General features: G+C 49.5%; 1 long non-coding RNA gene across 1 annotated transcript in view; it reads left to right on the top strand.

Annotated features, from left to right (window-relative positions):
• Positions 1-12863, top strand: part of LOC144155685 (uncharacterized) — a 131567-nt gene extending 118704 nt beyond the window's left edge. The window contains exon 4 of the long non-coding RNA XR_013319609.1: positions 12710-12863. This is a non-coding gene — a long non-coding RNA (uncharacterized LOC144155685). The remainder of the gene's footprint in view (positions 1-12709) is intronic.
• The last annotated feature ends 4326 nt before the right edge of the window (positions 12864-17189 follow it).

Genomic DNA, 17189 nt, shown 5'->3' with positions numbered 1-17189 from the left:
GAGTGCTGCGTGTAGTCCGCGGCATCGAAACCGCCCCCGTCTTCATTTCAGAGTACTGATTGAGCCCTCGTCGACCTGTGCGGGAGCCCTAATTCGATCCGCGAGGCGATCTTCTCCATGCGTGCAGACACGAGGGGCCGCCGTTGTGCGCGATCCCGCGCGCAGCCGCTCGTCACTGCCGTCTCTGTTGACCCCGGGGTGGCCGAGTCACCGGCGTCTAATTTTCTCCGCGTGTTCCGCAACCGCGTTCGGCTCCGATCATTGTGCCGCGGTGACATTGACGAAGAGGCGCCCTTTATTAAATCAAATATGCCCTGGTGTCACGGCCCGCTATTACGCTTGACGGGCAGGTGTTCCTGAGCTGAGCCGTCACTTCCTCGCCGCCCGGCAACAAAACTGTGGCCGCTGACTCGGCCCGACTCGTTCCTCGGAAGGGCCCCTCGCCGCTACCGTGCAGGCCTCGCCAGCGGGCCCGTTAGCCTCCGTGCGGGTGCACTAAGCAGCTATTGTGGCAGAATAATTGCAGCTTGCGCCGCGACGCCCTCAAGACATTGATTAGCTACTGTGAGGGACTTGAGCGCCGGTGTGTACGATAAGCTGGCTTCGCTCAGACGCCGTCTTCACCTGCAGTGTTACCGCGATCATTCGCTTTATTCACCACTACCTATTAGCTCTTTATTTCTTTGTTGTTGCTGTTGCAATTTTGTTCGAACTTTGAGTTTTCTGTACGAGCAATGAAACCCTAAGTTGGTTTTGTTAAAGCTGCCTATGCTTACTGAGGCCGAAATTTTGTTTTTTTCTCTCGCAATCACTTTGCCCCGTTTAAAGTGCTAAAAAGAAGTGACCCCAAGCCTATCCCCGTGGGCATGTGGCTGCTGGCCGTGTTTTATAATAAGCGATATTTTGTTTACCCACAAGAACCAGTTGACGTGCTAAGTTGCTGAAACCTATCGTACGGGCAAGAATGTGGGCACTTGCGTAAGCTAACCTTCTCTGGTGCTGTACAAAGCGGAGAAAACGCTTCTTGATACGTCCTAGCCATGTGCGCGGTTGTGATTCCTTTTATTCTGGTTTTTTGCTATGCTCCAATTTTGTTCCCATGGACTGCACCTGAATGTATACATGCAGATCATGCACCCGTATTGCTTCCAATCAAGTACCATTTGCAAGTCAGCACTTGTCTTGTGCTTTCCTTCCGGTGTCCTTCGTCTGTTCGCGCTGTACCACACTAAGAAGTCTACCCCGACATTTGCCCGAGCTGACGCGAAGGGCTAGAGCGAGTAAGACTAGCCATTGCATGGTGATTTCGCTGATTTTCAAAATGCTTGTGCCACGTAGTTCAAACAATGGCTTCTTGCTGTAACTGTCATGGAAACTACCAAGCGTGAGTATGCTGACCCTCATCCCTTTACGCCTTTGATAGAATTGCGTCCTTTTAAGATGTTCAATTTGGGGTTTCACACGCTGAAGCTACAACTTGGATTGGAGGTGGGACGCAATAAAGGGTAGCAAATTAATTTAGAACGTCTAGGTATCTATGACTTGCCTGGAAATCTCGTCCTTCAAGTTCTTGTTTTGAGCGCCCGAACGCACTTAAGCTATAGAAACGCCGCACGAAAGAGAGTATAAACTTATTTCATATTGCTGAATAACATGAAGTAGGTATGTAAGTAGTAGCAAAACGGGAGAAACGGGACGTGTGCCGTTGGAATTTTCGGTAGCGCCTGCTATCGCATTGCGCGCACGTCGTTGTTCTTGTTTTTATTCTTGTATTTTTATGGTGTACAGGTTTGTTTCTGTTGAGCCTGTTTTTGATATCATCACGGCAGCCGCAACCGGTGCCAGCCCCCCTTATATTTGGGGCGTCAAACATGCAAAAAAAAAAAAAGCGTAACAAAACAGACACCATAAAAACAAAAAATCCCAGGCCATCACCCCTAACGAGAAACTTGGGGAGAGAGGGGCGAGGCATGTAATGTATTAGTGTATTCTTGGCGCCTTGGCGTTTTTGCCCTCGGTGATGAAACCGTTGGGGGGTAGGGGGCCTTTACCAGAAAAACTGTCCCCGCGTCTGAGAATCGAAACCGCCTCATGTGCTATGCCTAAGCAACTGAGCCACCGCGGCTCGCAAGGATGATACCCTTGCATTTCATAGTACGCTGCAGGCGCGGCCGCCTCGGCTTCTTAAAGCCTACCCCCTGAACTTCATGTCTTTTGCGCACAGTGGTTTCTAAGGAGCACAGAAAACGCTCTCCGTTTTCTTTTCTTTTTTTTTTTTTTTTTGCTTCCTGACACCCAGATGTTGCTACCGCCACCGACGCACTAGGTCGTTTAGAGGCCACTCCTGTGCATAAATAAGGAGCTGTAACAACACTATATTGGTTAGATACGACCAATCCGATTTACCGCAAGGGCAAATCCGGCGCTGTCAGTGAGAACTCCCTAAGAGCGACGTAGCTGAGCGCAGGGAGAAGAATCGTCGTGCTGACCCAGACGTTTATGTCTGGAAAACTGAAGGCAACGCCAACTGGGGAAGCACCCAGTAGTTGTAAGCGTGGATCTGCGTACTCGTGCGTACTCGCGCAACGATAAAAAACATGCGTCAAACTACTTCGCACTCACGTCCTCCCACACATGGGGTGAGGGGAACGCTAATGTTTTTTTTTGTTAAATTGCATAAGGTTCACCATGAGGACACGCACAGAAGAAAAACAGAAGAATGTTCGACTTAGGACCTTGCATGTCGGAGTCGAGGAACTTCCCGCCTGCCGCCAAGTACGGCGCCATGTCCCACTCGGCACACAATAAAGTGCTTCATATAGAATTAAATTGGCCAATCTTCGCAATGAACGGCTTCTTATTCCACATCTTATAGGTGCATCATTTTGACGTTATCTTATTTCAGCCATATGAACTACGAGGGACCACAGTGCAATGTTTGAAACAGCCATCCTATTCTCGATTTATAATTATTTTTTCCTTCCGTCGCCTTTATTTATTATTGCGTTGTGTTGTCAAAATGCGCTCCATTGTAGGAATAAAAGCAAACTGCGATTTCACGCAATCGAAGTGTCTATAGAAGCAGCATCTTTAGAACAAATAAGCAAGCGCAGGAGTAACTAATGAAAGGGTTCTGGAGCGCAGTGTTGACTTAAAATAGAAGTATATTGCCGAAGAAGCGTAAATGATCGCACTATCCCTGAGTTGCCAAACGCTTTTCAAATGCCTTTGCACCGTGGGACGGAAAGAAATTTCATAGAGGCGCACAATCGCCTGCACCTTTCAATTTATCGCTGGCGCTCGGATAACAGCGGGCGAAGCAAAGCTACCTGCGTGTAGGGTCGGCAGTCGGCTCACTGCGCGTTCACCTCGTGCGGGCTAGCAAAACAGCGGGGCACGGACAAAGCGCAGACCGCGAAGGCGGAAATAAAGTTGTAAACATTCCCCGTCTTGTCGCCCCCTGGCGCCTTTTCACGGGCCTAAACTATTGTGGTCGGCGGTGTGTGTTTGCTCATGATTGGCTCACGCTGCCTGGCGGCGACGCTTCGATGCACCGCACATTCATCAAACTTTACCGTTCGCTTCAAGTGAGCGGGCCCCTCCGACCCCGCGCTACTCGCACAATGAGAGACGGCAGAGAGAAAGGCTCATCATTCCATTCCTTTCTGCGTCCGCCAGCATCCTTGACCGAGGCATTATCGGCCGCAGGGCTCGGCCCCGTGCCACAATAAACCGCCAGTTGCTTTCCAGAGAGTCTCCTCACTTCCCGCTGCCTCGTCCCTAAACCGGCCCGCCCCCTTACACCAGAAACGCGTCACGGCTTGGTCGTAAGAGACCCCCTTTTTTCGCCACTGTTGGACCCACGCCGACAAAAGGGAAGAGGGGGGCAGCAGAAGAAGGAGCAACGTAATAGGAAAGGTCCACGAGGTGCTGGTGTGGCCCCGACGCTGTTCATTCCTGGAGGGGCTGCCAGCACATGACCGCTTTCTTTGCGGCCTGTTTGGCATGCCGAGGTTTATGTCGGCATCGCGTCGATGCGGCGCTGTTGTGGTCGCGGCGTTGAAAGGAGCGCTTCCATTTGAGACGCTCGAACGAGCACTTTCGGCGTAAGCAATTGCGCACCTTTCAATATTTTGTCAACACGAATTCGCTACGGTTGCCAGGGATAAAGGCCCGCACCGGAGAGTTTGCCCGCACCGGGACGCCGAGGCGTCGTGGATTGCGCGACTCGCGAAATTTATGAGGCGTCGCGGTTAACTCTAGAATGGTCGGGGCGTGCCTGAAACGGATACTCACAATGTCTCGAAGCTGCTGTAGCTCCCGCTAAATGCATCTATTCGCTAGAGTCAGAACGCCGGAATTTAAGTTATTTCCCTTCTCTCGAAACATGTGCTATTGGCTGCTGGCTGGGTCCAGCAGCCAGTTGATTTTTTGTGCTACAGTTATTCTGGCGTCGTTTACCTCCCTGTTGCAAGAAATGTGCGTATTTTATGGGCCTGTCTGTGGCTGCGTGTATTTACGGCTTGTGTAGCGATGCATGCACCTCAACAAAGTGGTTTGATCCGGCATATTGCTTCCTGCGAAATTGCGTAGATCATCTCATAACTGACGCAAACTTGCCGCCGTACATCGCTCCAGAAGGTATTTAGCTTGAAGCAAAGATAAATAGAACTAAGGTGAAGTTAAGTAACAAAACTGAACTATGGGTGGAAATGCTTGGGGTAGGAAAGAACGCGTGAACAGAATGAAACAGGGAGGACTCGTCACAACTACTGACGCGACAGGTCCTTCAGCGCCATCCCAAAATTTGGGAAAAGGCTAAAATTCCAGCATGTGCGGGAAGGATGGTTGACTGAAAATGGAAGGTCAACAACGGAAAGGACGGTTAACTATGGACGCGCCTTCACACAAATTAAGAAAGACATCGTAAATCGGGAAAATGTTTAACTCCGCCATTTATCGCCGAAGCTAGTACAATCATATGGTGAGTTGAATGTTGTGGTTTTATTGACTGTACGCCTCTTGAAAGGGGATCTCAGTTGGCGTATACAGAAGAATTTTACGGCCCAAACTGCCTTAAGCATCACCAAACCCGTCCCCAAATTTGTGTGCGTGCGAGCAAGCGCGCGTATGAGGACACTTAAACATAAATAGCACTTGTAAGTACGCATATATAGTTCAGCTCTTGGGGTTTTGAGGCGGGAAACAATGGGCAACAACTCCCTTGCTGGTAGGGAAGTAAAATTGGGTCATTTTAGGCACAAGTTTTATTAGCCGTTTTGAATTATTTGCACAGTTCACCTCTACCCAAGGCCACAATATGCAAGCGCACATACCATTGCTACAGATAAATCTTGAGGTTTATCTGGCGACAAAGAAAAGACCTGGTACTGGGCCCCATACTCACGCGGGTGATTGAGCAAGGACATATAGGTCAAGCTGTTGCTATTCAGACCACGAGTGGCATCTGGCACCAAGAAGACAAAACTGTGCCACACCTTTACATAACATGGGGGATTGGCAAATAACGCATAAAAGCTTCCTGCATCGTATCACGTATGGCGGCTTGCTTGTTTGCTGGCGCACTCGCTTTCTTGCTTCCGGGATAGTTCAGTCAGGTGGTTCATTTTCGCCTACCAGGTCCTCGACAACGTTACCAGGGAAATGTCACTTGCCTTTTTTTTATTTATGATTATGAGAAGTGTAGCCGTAGCGGCCGAACCTTGAAATCATGACTTCGTGCCCGGAAGCGAATCGCCCCAGTCGCCGAGCTACCGCGGAGGCTCTCTCAGAATGCAACGAGGAATTTTGATACTAAATGCGTGCGTTATCAGTGCTGAAGCACTTCTACCCTACCTCCCCGGATTTCGCGCATGTAAGAGTAAGCCTTAGCAATTGCGGCGCCTTTGTTAAGGAGCCAGCCTAACTGCTGGTGACGCATCGGGAGGGGGGAGGGGTGCGGGTATGCTCCAGCTAAACGTTAAGCCTATACGTTGCGCTTTGAGGTCTAACGTCGTCAAACGGTACCCGAAGCTTGACGTAGAACGAATTAAACGTTGCTGGGCAGGTCGTTTGGCTTAATGTTGGGTGTCTGCCAAACGTTCAGCCTAAGCATATACTATACCTAGCACACCGTGACCTAGCAGGAGACAATTGGCCAAGGCCCTTAGTCGAAGTAACGGAGCGAAGGGAAAAGGAGAGGAATGGAGGATGATGACGCTCTCACGCTCCCGTCTGAAGCCTAACAAGCGTACATGATGATAGTGAACACTATTTGATTCATGGGGGGCAGGGAGCGGAATATCCCAGAAACGCCTGCCTCCCTCAGGCGGCCTCTCAGGCTAGTTGTACGGGAGCTATTTGAAGGTCAGCATCGGAGCTGAGCAGGCCTATCCCCTACAGCTCTTGTGTGATGATTTGAAAATCTGACGAAAGTATGGTGGGCTTAGGAGAACATTCCCATAGAATTGTAGCGAGGGATGCATGGTTATGGTAGCCTTTACATTCGTTCTTACATGTCTCAGAGCATGGGACTCCAGGGAATCCATAGCCCGAAGTCACAGGCGTAGTTGTCATCCACATCTCGAATCAAGTTCGCTGATGGTGGCACAATTACAGAGGCGTATTGGTGTCATGAATCAAGGACAATCCCCACGATGATGCCCCAGCGAAGAAGGGGGAAGAAGAGAAGGAAGGGGAGGTCGAGGCTCCGGAACAGCCAAGCCAAGGGTGAAGCGACCCGAGGCACCGACGTCGCTAACCAGCCTGGGTGGGAGCGGGCCGACAACGCCTTGGATCCAGTCTCCCGACGCTCCGTTAACCCACGCCTTGGCGGCTCCAGCGGCGACGGGCGCGCGTCTTCGGCCAGCGGCATTGCACCGTCTTCCTGTGCTACGACGGCGCCCCAGTAACGGCAAGGTCTTCCGGAATCCCAGCCGTGCTACGCTAGTCGCACAACATCGCGACGACAGCATGCGGGTACCAGCTCTTCGCGGCCACGCTGCGATTTCCTTACGTCTACACCGATGAAGTACGTAAGCCTCGCCTGTAGCGCAACGTCTCTATAGGACATTCTTGAGCTTGTAAGGCAGTAGTATCTCAGGACATTGTGTATATTTCATTGTCGAGAGTTCGATAGCTTTTTCCCGTGTCGGGTTTTCTTTACTCGATTTTGTTTGTTTCAAGGTTTGCTGTGTTATAAATGTCTTTTGTTAAGCCTGCCCCTACTTCCCGTTTCCTTCTCTGCCGGGTGCGGCGTGTGGAGTCTTTATAAAGACTGCTGATCAATTCCGTGCTTTTTACCCACTCAATATATAAATTGAAATATAAAAACGAGAATAAGATAAAGAAACGAAAACAAGATATCGTCTGGGCGGAAAGTAACCTTCTTAAATTTTTTTTAGCGGCGGAGTTTCCCCCAAAACACATTTCTGGCTACACCACCGGGTAAGTCAATGCCAAACGGAAGCCGTTATCTGTGCGGGTACCCTGAATCCTGTGCGCGTACTCTGAAGAATAGAACAGTGATACGTATCCACAGAGTATTCACTCACGCGCACTGGTGTACTGGATAAGGCTTTGTAAGCAGCAGTGTATGCTGCTTTCGCACAATATTTTCTGGTTGGCACAGCCAAACCGTCGGTCATTTTCCCTCCTTAAAGGAGCCATGAAGAGAAAATACAAGTTGGGTTTATTAGAAAGACTGCTTAGTCCCGATAACAATGATACCAATATCATCGCAATCTTCGAAAAAATAAAGGAGATATTAACGAAAACGTGTGAAGCCGTGGCGACCCCCTAGCCAATTTCCCGCAACTTTTCTGTGACGTCACGGAACCTTGTTTGTGCAATTGGCGCCCCCCTAACTGACCTGTCGCGACGACACATGACTGGACGTCTGTAATGGGGTCTCTAGTTCCATTTTACCGCATCACTTGAATGCTAACGTGCAGTTAACGGACTGAAAATTATGTTTTATTGTTGGCCCGTATGACGTCAATCTCGCTCATAACACGTCACTGTGGCGCAAAATTTGAAAGTAATTAAATACTTCTTGCTTTTTTTCGTTAAAAAAACATCTTTTGGGGCTGCAATGCAGCTGAGTGAGATACTGTATCCTAGTTCTTTCAAATTAAAGGAAGTTGTATTTTCTCTTCATGGCTCCTTTAACTCTGTCAACTAAGCTAATCCACAAGTGCATAATCAGACGAGAGCAGGAAAATGTGCGGCAAATTAGCACAAGTGCGCTGCTTCGATTTCACAACCACCTGTAGTGGTGAGCTCGATTAAGTTGTCTTAACAGCAACAAGGACCCAGCTTCCATATTAGTACCGTAAGTGCATGGTATATCTACACATTCAAACGGCCGCTTTCGGCACCAGCTAAGTTCACCATGGCCATATTTAGAGAACATTGCCCCTTTCGTTTCACGGGGCTCTTATTTTTATCCCGCCGGATTCGTTTTGCACTTTTAAGCGAGAATGATGAGTCTGTTGCGGCGGTGGCGGCGGAGTGGGCGCGGGCCATTACGAGCGGACACTCGGATGCGCGCCCCGGAACTCGGCTAAGTGCTCGACCGACCGGCGAGACTACACACACGCGTTGTGGCGGTGACCGCACAGCGGCTCCTCTCCCAGGCGTAGTGGCCATATATCTATGCATGCGACTCGTCGTGCTCTCTGAAATGGCTATTACAAAGTTACCCCGTGTCTCGCAAATGGGGTTATGTGTTCGCGTACTCTGCAGTACTTGGGGGAGACCCTCGTGGTGCTGCACTCCGTGATAGGCACCACCACCTCCCTCCCGAATGTTCTTTTTTCCCTCTCTGCCTCTCACCCCAGCTTGCGGAACACGGGAGCGCAGTATAGATTTTTGCTGGGTGGACGTGTTCGCTGCATGTGTTCTAATGGGTCCCAGGCCCCTCGGCGACGGACTGCCGCCATGGTTTTTCGCGCCACCCCTGGGAGGCCCGAGCGCAGTGGGGCTGTCGAAACACATTGACACCGGGGGCCGTATCCGGTGCGCCGCTCGTGAGCACTTCGGACGGGGAGTCAGGCACTGACGTCATGGGGTCCCCAGGTCTTGACTGCGCGTGGATGCCTTCTGTCGGCTTAGTCGCGCCAGGATCGATAAGCGCGTGCTTCCCTGGACGCTGTTTCGGGCTCGTCTTGTCCCTCTCGCTGCTCCTGCGGCCGCAAAGCAGGCTTGGCCAACTCGGTAGCCTCCATCAGCAAGTCCCCTTCCCGACAACAACTGCAGCCGGCTTCGCGCGCGCAGTCGGGTCGGGGCAGCAGCACCGCTCGTCGACACCGACCACCGCGAATAGATTCGCGTAATCGGAAGCCCTTCTTTAATTTCCCTTAAAGTGCATGCGAAATATTTTTAAAAAATCTTTTCCTGCATTAAGGCATTTAAGGCAAAACAATACTGCCTAATATTTAGTCACTCTCCATTATTACCAAAGTAGAAAGTCGGTGCAATTATCTCACTATAATTACTTGCATTACGAATGGTTGTGTACGGCTGGAAAGCGGTTCGCGGCAAACAATATTCGGGCTTCTAGTTGTGCTGGTTGCAGTCTCGGGAGTGCTCCTGTAGGTCACCAGCAGCTCCATTCGGAAGCGCGTTTCCTTTTTTTATTTTTCAAGGGTGGGGGGATTACTTCACTCTTACCTGAACTTAACGCACTTTTGAGAACTTCGTTTCAAAGCGCATATAGCATATGTTCTTTTAATGTACACTGTTTATGTGGGAGGCCAAACAGACAAGACCAGCTCACTCGACAATAGGAATGGAGTTTATTTAATGGAGTAAGTAGGCTATGGTGAGCCTAGATAGGTGGCACTCACTAGAGCCCTCTGGATACATGACGAATCTTCCAGCAGATGGCGTAACACGGAGAGGAGCGAGAGGCTGGCTGTTACACATGTTACACATGTGTAACAGATACAGCTAAAATCCGATCTAACGAAGTCACCGGGAACAGGGAATTATTTCGTTAAATCAAGAACTTCGTAAAAGTGGGACTGTCATTTCACAAGCAGTTGATGTCATAAAGTCGATGTCTAATGGGAAGCGCGTCCCAGCAGCTACCTTGACATCGCAACAGAGGCAGCCGCGTCGCCCGCCGGCCGATTATTTAGCAATGAGCCAAAAGTTTGCGGTGAAAACAATAACAATAAAACGCCAGGGGTTCTGGGAGAAATGAATTTATTGCCTGAAAAAAAAAAGCTTGTGATTTTCGTCAGCGTGCGCTTCGTTAGCATTGGGCGGATAGACCTTTCGTAGCACGCAAGCACGTCCAACTCTTCCAATGTTCTATCGTGAACAGCAGCAAAGCACTTGAGCAAGTCAGTAGCGTCCATCACCTGGCCTGGAGCGGGTACAGGAGCTTCAGCGGTTTCTGGGTCGTCAGCATCCTCTGACGCCTCTTGTGAGCCGGAAACTAGCGGTACGATTTCTTCATCATTCAAAACCTCTGTCGTGTCTGTGTCTGCGTCGGCGCTCGTAGAAGCTCAGATCTGCTGCCACATCGTCAAGCCGACGAAGCTGTCCTCAGGAACTGGGCACGATTTCTTCTTCTTGGTTCTGTTGAGGGCTTACGGAACTCGAAATACTTCGTCAAATCTGGAATGGCGATGGATCTGTTTCTTTAGTTCGAGTTCATAAAAGCATGGAGCCCTATGGGCACCTGAGGGGGAATCTGAATGTGTTCGTTAGCTCGGGAAATTTGTAAAATAATCGAGTTTCGTTAGATCGAGTTTTAACTTAGATCGTTTCGTTAGATCGAGTTTTATATATATATATATATATATATATATATATATATATATATATATATATATATATATATATATATATGTATATATATATATATATATATATATATGGTGATAAAAGTAAGGTCGAGAGGTCTTTAAAAATTAGGCGCTCAGATTTACGTGAAGACCACCTCTACATTGAGGTTATGCGCCCAGGGGGACACAGAATGAGGTGGTAATTATTGATGTCGGTGGCTTAATTAACTAAAATTTAAAATTAACTTTTTAGTGACTGCAGTAAGCAGGCATGTTGGTATTGAAAAGTTGGACGCGATCGTGTTTTCACGCAGTTTCATTTCGCAGAATTCTTCTAGCGCATCCGTACTCCGAGATATCGAACTGCGAAGTTTAATTGCCGTCCGCGCGATTACGCACGCAAGACAGTGAAGACCGGCGCAATGCTTTCGAAAACAAGACCACTGAGCACAGAAATAACTAGGAGTGTGGTTTAATAACAATACGGTAAATTGAAACATAGAAAAACGAAATGTGTAGATTTTTTTCATTACCGAACGCACAATAAAATCATAGTACAGCAAGACTAACTGTGACGCGCTCCACTAGGTTTTGAACAGAAATATGAGGTAAGCGGGATAGAGAAACTCTACCTGTTCTTATCAATTAAAGAAAAGTAAATCATCATCCAACAAAAGTCTAAAGAGCTTAGAATCCTGTGATCTCTGAGTTCAGATAAAGCAAGTTGTTCCTTTGAGGCTAAGGCAGTCACGCATGATGTTACTGTTACCACCTGAGTTGGAATCAAGAGCTTCGTGACCGTTGCAAAATGCATCAACCAGCGCCTAATCGCAAAAAATATATATTTTTTTAACAGCGACAGCTGCGGGCGCTTTCCTCTCGGTACTGCATAGGGGCGCGCGTCCGTTGCCTTGCGTGTTCCGTAAGGCGTTAGCCTCCATTCATTCATCGCATTTAGCTTGCCATGTGTTCGCTCCGGTATTATGGCGCTTGCACTATGGTGATGCTTTTTGCAGCCAGTAAATGGTTGTGGATGTGCAGCCTTTACATGTAGGAACAGAGTAGACATCCTCTTGTATGGGGATAGCTCACCCACACGGTAGCAGAACTCTAGAGTAGAACATTTGAGGAGTTTCTTTTTTTTTTTTTTTTTTTTTGAAATGAGACAAATCCAGAAACCGAAACTAAATCAGATAAAACATCAGTGACAAGAAAAACTCTGCAACTTTCCCTGGAAAACAGGTTGCAGCAAAATAGGTACCATAACGCCCAGATCGTTTTTCGTATCAAAATACAGCCAGATCCTGTTGAGGCACGGATCAAAATGAGCCAAATTCATTTTCCCGGTGGGAGTGCGCTTTTGGTTTGACGTCATATGACCAACATGGCAGCTTCCTTGTGAGTGCCCTCCTGACAACTCGTATTGTCAGTCGGGATTAACTAGTTATTTAAGATATTATTAAATTAATAATTAGAATATTAACTAAATTGTTAATTTTTAACAAATTGTGGCTGTAAACTTCCCCTAGCTAACTTGCAAGACATATCACATAATAGCTTTGACAGCGTCGCATTTTGGTGCCGTTACAAAGTTCTGCTGTTTTCTCATTTCGAAAAGAAGATTCTGCAGAAATTCAGAGAATTCTCTACTAATGCGTAGCATTCTGATGCCGCCTGTCTTGAGTGTGAGTTTTCTCCATCCAAAGTATTTTTTTTTTCTAAATCCTGTCCTACCAGTTACCTCCATTTACGTTATTATAACGATTGCAGGCGGAACTTTGGCGAAATCTGCCTTATTGTGGAAATGCATGGCGTTACACGTTTCGCCATTTTGCGTATTTTTTTACATTTTTGTTATTTCTCAGTTTTTCAAAATTTTGTTCGCCCACTTATCTCCATTTACGCCATTACAGCGATTGCAGGTGGAACTTCCGCGATATCTGCATTTTTGTGGAAATGCGGGGCGTTACACGGTCCTGGCTGTGGGAGTACTCGGCGAACAATGCTTCGCATTAAAAAGCCTCCTCATTTCTCAGTTTGTAACCGGCATCAATGCGCGTGTTCACCCGAAGGTGAGTACTGGCCCTGCAAATGCTACTGATATTCCCCAGTGGTCAAAGGTGGGCCGAACGTCTACCGTTGCTTTGTCGCAATAAGCCCAAGCTTGAGGAGGTGCACCCCCCAGGTTTTTTTCCCTCACATTTTATACCTCCCTTTTTAAACAAAAAGTCGCAGACGTGTGTACAACTTTTAAAGGGACGCTTAAGTGTAGAGACATGTTGGCCTCTGCCTACTGGGAGCTTTGTCATCTGCCGGGAAGTTCCCAAGCGGAAAAATGAGAGCATGATCTTGTTCCTACGTTTTATTTATTTATTTATTTATTTATTTATTTATTTATTTATTTATTTATTTATTTATTTATTTATTTATTTATTCCCAAGGCACATGGGCATTACAGAGAGGAGTGGGGGGTCAAACACTCTACAGGCAATGCAGCGGGAGTTTGGTTACACATAAGAAACATATTTACATATTTGAAATATACACATCAGCTAGAAATATAAGCAGCAATAAGAAAGGAAATATTACAAAGTTCACGAAACCTTAACTTCACTCTAAGTCAGCAGATCGCATAATCAGACGTCACTTCAGCCTCATCTCATACACTGAAGTTGCTGCCCATTCGACGTAAAGGTCGGCCTCATGACGACTCCAACTATTGAATTATCGCGCATACATTCCCCACCCTTCTGAACAAGAACAATGCGCCTAGCCTCGTTCAAGGCGAGATAAGTTACCCCGCTCTGTGCCGCGCAAAATTCGAGAAATGCTATTCTAAATTAAACCCTCGCGCATGCGTGCTCTGCTCCCTTAATGCGAGCTGCAGCAGCCTCGCCTCGCGGCCGCCGCCGGGGTGTTGAGAGGTGCTGCAGGTGTTGCTGGCGGCGTGGCGGGGCAGCGCGCATCGCCGAGAAGAAGACGCTGCTGGCGTGAGCTGCTGCCACGAGACGGCGGTGATTAAACGCGAGCGCTCTGGCCGCCGGGCCCCGTTAATTTGTCAGCCAGCGTGGCGCCGCATTTCCGTCGTTCGGGGCGGCGGCCCATCAGTCACGCGCGGCTGCCGTGCGGCGGCCGTCTGACACCGGCACTCGGCGGCGCGAGGACGGCGGGGGCTCATGGGTCACTGCCAGGGGTCGAGTTAACGCCGTGGCGCGAGCTCCTGGGCGCCGCCCCCGGGGGCCGGATTGTGTAACACTGTTGCCCCGCCAGTCTGTTTACACGACAGCGTGGCGCTCGAGGCGCGCGCTTCCCTTTCGGCCAAGCCTCGTTGTTGTTGATGGAACGCCCGACGACGGCGACCTGCTGTTAGGAGTAAACTGTTTGCTTCTCGAAGCAGCAGCCTCTTCCGGGCCGCAGACTAGCTCGGGGGCACGAAACGACGAGGTTGAACATTTACGCTTTTTCTCACTCCCGACCCAACCCTTGTGTGTGGGACGAGCGAGCGCAGCTTCACTGGTAATAAATGATGTGCGCGTATTCAGTTCTGGGTAGGGCTTGATAGCCGTTAGACTTAGTTCAAAGGCAAAAGCGCATACAGTCTTGCCGACACTTCGGTGGGTGCTAAAATCACAGGGGAGGGGAGCACTGGTCTTGGAGAACGACCTCCCCCCCCCTCCCCGTCCACCCGTCCACCCCACGGAGGGAACTTTGCGGCGTCGGATTCTGCATTGTTGTTTTATTCGGTTTATTAGAGTGAAGAAGAAAGGAGTTGGGAGCGATTTCCCTTTTTCTTTTGATTGACTGCGGCGTTTAACGCGCCGAAGCTACACCTAGGCTATGAGGCGCGCCGTAGTGAAGGGTCCGTATTAATTTTGACCCCCGGGGATCTTTAACATGCGCCTAAGTGCACGGGCGTTTTCGCTTTTTGCCTCCATCAGCCAAGCAGCCACCGCGGCCGGGATCGAACCCACGACCTTGCCCTTTTCCTTTTACAAGTCCACATTAGCTGCATCGTGCTCGTTCAAACTATCGATTTGTTGAAGGTTACCGACCCACAAATTACCCGTTCACTTGTATTTTAGTTCCTTCGTTATTAAGGCCAACTGTATAACTTACCTTATTTTATAGCCTTAGTTGTCACGGCCGCGTCCACTATGTCGTTCGGCAGTCTAAGAAGATGGACGATTATAATGTATATAACAGAAGCGAGTCACCCCAAGCAGTATCACAATTAGTTGTGTGAGAAACGGCACCAGCATTGCCTCTAAGGTGGCGCCATCGTCTCAACGGAAACAAGGGTTAATGTACAGAGGATGGACTCCCCATAGCCACCGCCTGCATGTGCTCCAACACTACGCATGTGAAAGTGTCATGTGCACATCTAACATAATTTGCGGAGTCATTCTGCTGACGCTAAAATTCGCAGCTCCTCCGTGTGATCTTTCCACGATTTTCTCTTATTTTTTTTTTAAATCAAGGTACTCTTTCAACCACACAAGAATGGCATAAGCTGGTGTTGCCTGCATCATTTCTGACGCATACGTACCATCGGTAAAGGGCAAACACGTCTGCGGAGAGCGACGCGTTTCTGAATGTGTTTCCGCCTTTGGAAACCGGTTTGGCAGCGGTCAAGAACCCGCATGAAGGCTACAGCACTGGTTTTGGACAGGGGGAAAACGCATGCGGAAACGCATCACTCACCGCCAATGCGTTGGGCCCTTAAAGCCTGATTACTAAAGTTCGCATGAAACTGCATGTCTTAAATAGGTTTTAGAATGTTTGCTTATAACGTAAATCTGCTTATAACGTAAATTAACGTAAATTATAACGTAAATTAAAGCCTGCCGATAGTATCTTTTTATTCGGCCCTTGCTTCTTTGTTGAGTCGTTAGTATTCGGTGTGCAGACTAACAAGTTCCTCTCTTTTACCCTCGATATGCAACATCCGTAGGCATTGAGTTTAATCTTCAATGCTGAAGATAGACATGCAACGCTTGAGATAGACATGCAACATGCGATGCTTGAGATAGACATGTCTCTCAATATATTTTTTTTCTTTTTAATGCGACCTCGGCTGCAGGTTTAGGTATTACTGCCTCATAATATTTCATTTAGTTTCAGCGGAAGGTACATGATTATTCGTCAACTTGTGTTTCGCACAGCATCGTAGCACGGCTGCCCGTTTTCTTTTTAACCCCGGACAGCCAAGCGGCACGGCGCGTTCTCCGTGCGCCGCCACTTTCCTGCGTGTGCCGGCCGCGGTAAGCCCACATCCTTACGAGGCGACTTCCCGAGCCGAGATTTCTGGAAGGCGACACGCGTAGCCGGGCGCCCAAACCGCGGGGTGCCACATAACGGAGCGGGCTTCGGGGCGCCGCGACGGCGTGCCCTCCCCGCGCGCGGGTTGGGTTGCGCAAGGCGAGATGTCGCGGTGCTGCCGCTGGCGCCTGCGGGTCTCTTCACCCCGGGGCTGCGCGGGTCACGGGCAGCGCGGTTAAACGATCGCTCGCCGCCGGCTGTCTTATTCCCAGCCAGGTTGACGCTCAGGCCCCAGACGGCGGTCCTAACGAGAGGCGCCGGGAAGCCAGGGATTGAGCCGTGCAGCCGTCCAGATTACTTGTCAAGCCGGGCGCCGACATGCTCGGCATGGCCGCCGCCGCGGTCCGGGAGCCGCTCGACCCGAGCCGCGACGCCGGCTGCCGAGGAGGCGCCAGCAGACGCTCTTTATCGGGTCTCTCGGGAAGTCACCGCGCAACAGCCGCCCCCCTCGAACGAAACGCGAACATGAGCCGTTCAGCTGGCTGTGCCGAGTGCTCTGATTTGACAGTATCGCAACGGAAACGAGTGCTTATGGGGCTTGGAAGCGTGCGTGACGCGTCGAATGCGTGTCTGACGCGATGTCGGAGGTTGAGAAAACGAGAAAGGTCGCTGCTGGCGCTTAATTTGACTATCACTCACAGCCTCCGTGTGTGAGCACTCGCAGATGGGCTGCACCGGGTGCGAGGAATGGAGTAGCGGATACATGTACCCGCGGAGCATGAGAACGGAGACCACAGCATCGCCTCAGTCCACTGCCCAGGCAGAGGCTTCGCGGATGGCCGAGCGCTGCCGCGCTGCTTTAGCCACTCCTCCTTATGCACGCTCATAAACAACCAGTGGTCGTCATTTCCATTGCAAGTATCGGTGAGCGACCGTTGCAACGCGATGTTATTCAGAATAGCACGGCTGTCTTACATAAGGCCTGCCCCAGTTCTTGAACGCGACTCTAGAGGTCAGCCGAAAGAAGGTCCGGTGGAATACAGTTGACTGTTGGGGAGGAATCAGTGACTTCGATCTGACCACTTAATTCCACCGAGTCCAGAGCTCGTATTGCAAGAGAATGAGGCTTTCTTG

This window comes from Haemaphysalis longicornis, unplaced genomic scaffold, assembly GCF_048455015.1.
Source record: "Haemaphysalis longicornis isolate Haplotype H1 unplaced genomic scaffold, Haemaphysalis longicornis Haplotype H1 scaffold_1, whole genome shotgun sequence".
In the NCBI taxonomy this organism is placed as follows: domain Eukaryota; kingdom Metazoa; phylum Arthropoda; class Arachnida; order Ixodida; family Ixodidae; genus Haemaphysalis; species Haemaphysalis longicornis.
Note: the sequence above shows the minus strand (reverse complement) of the source record. Positions and strands in the feature narration are given on the sequence as shown.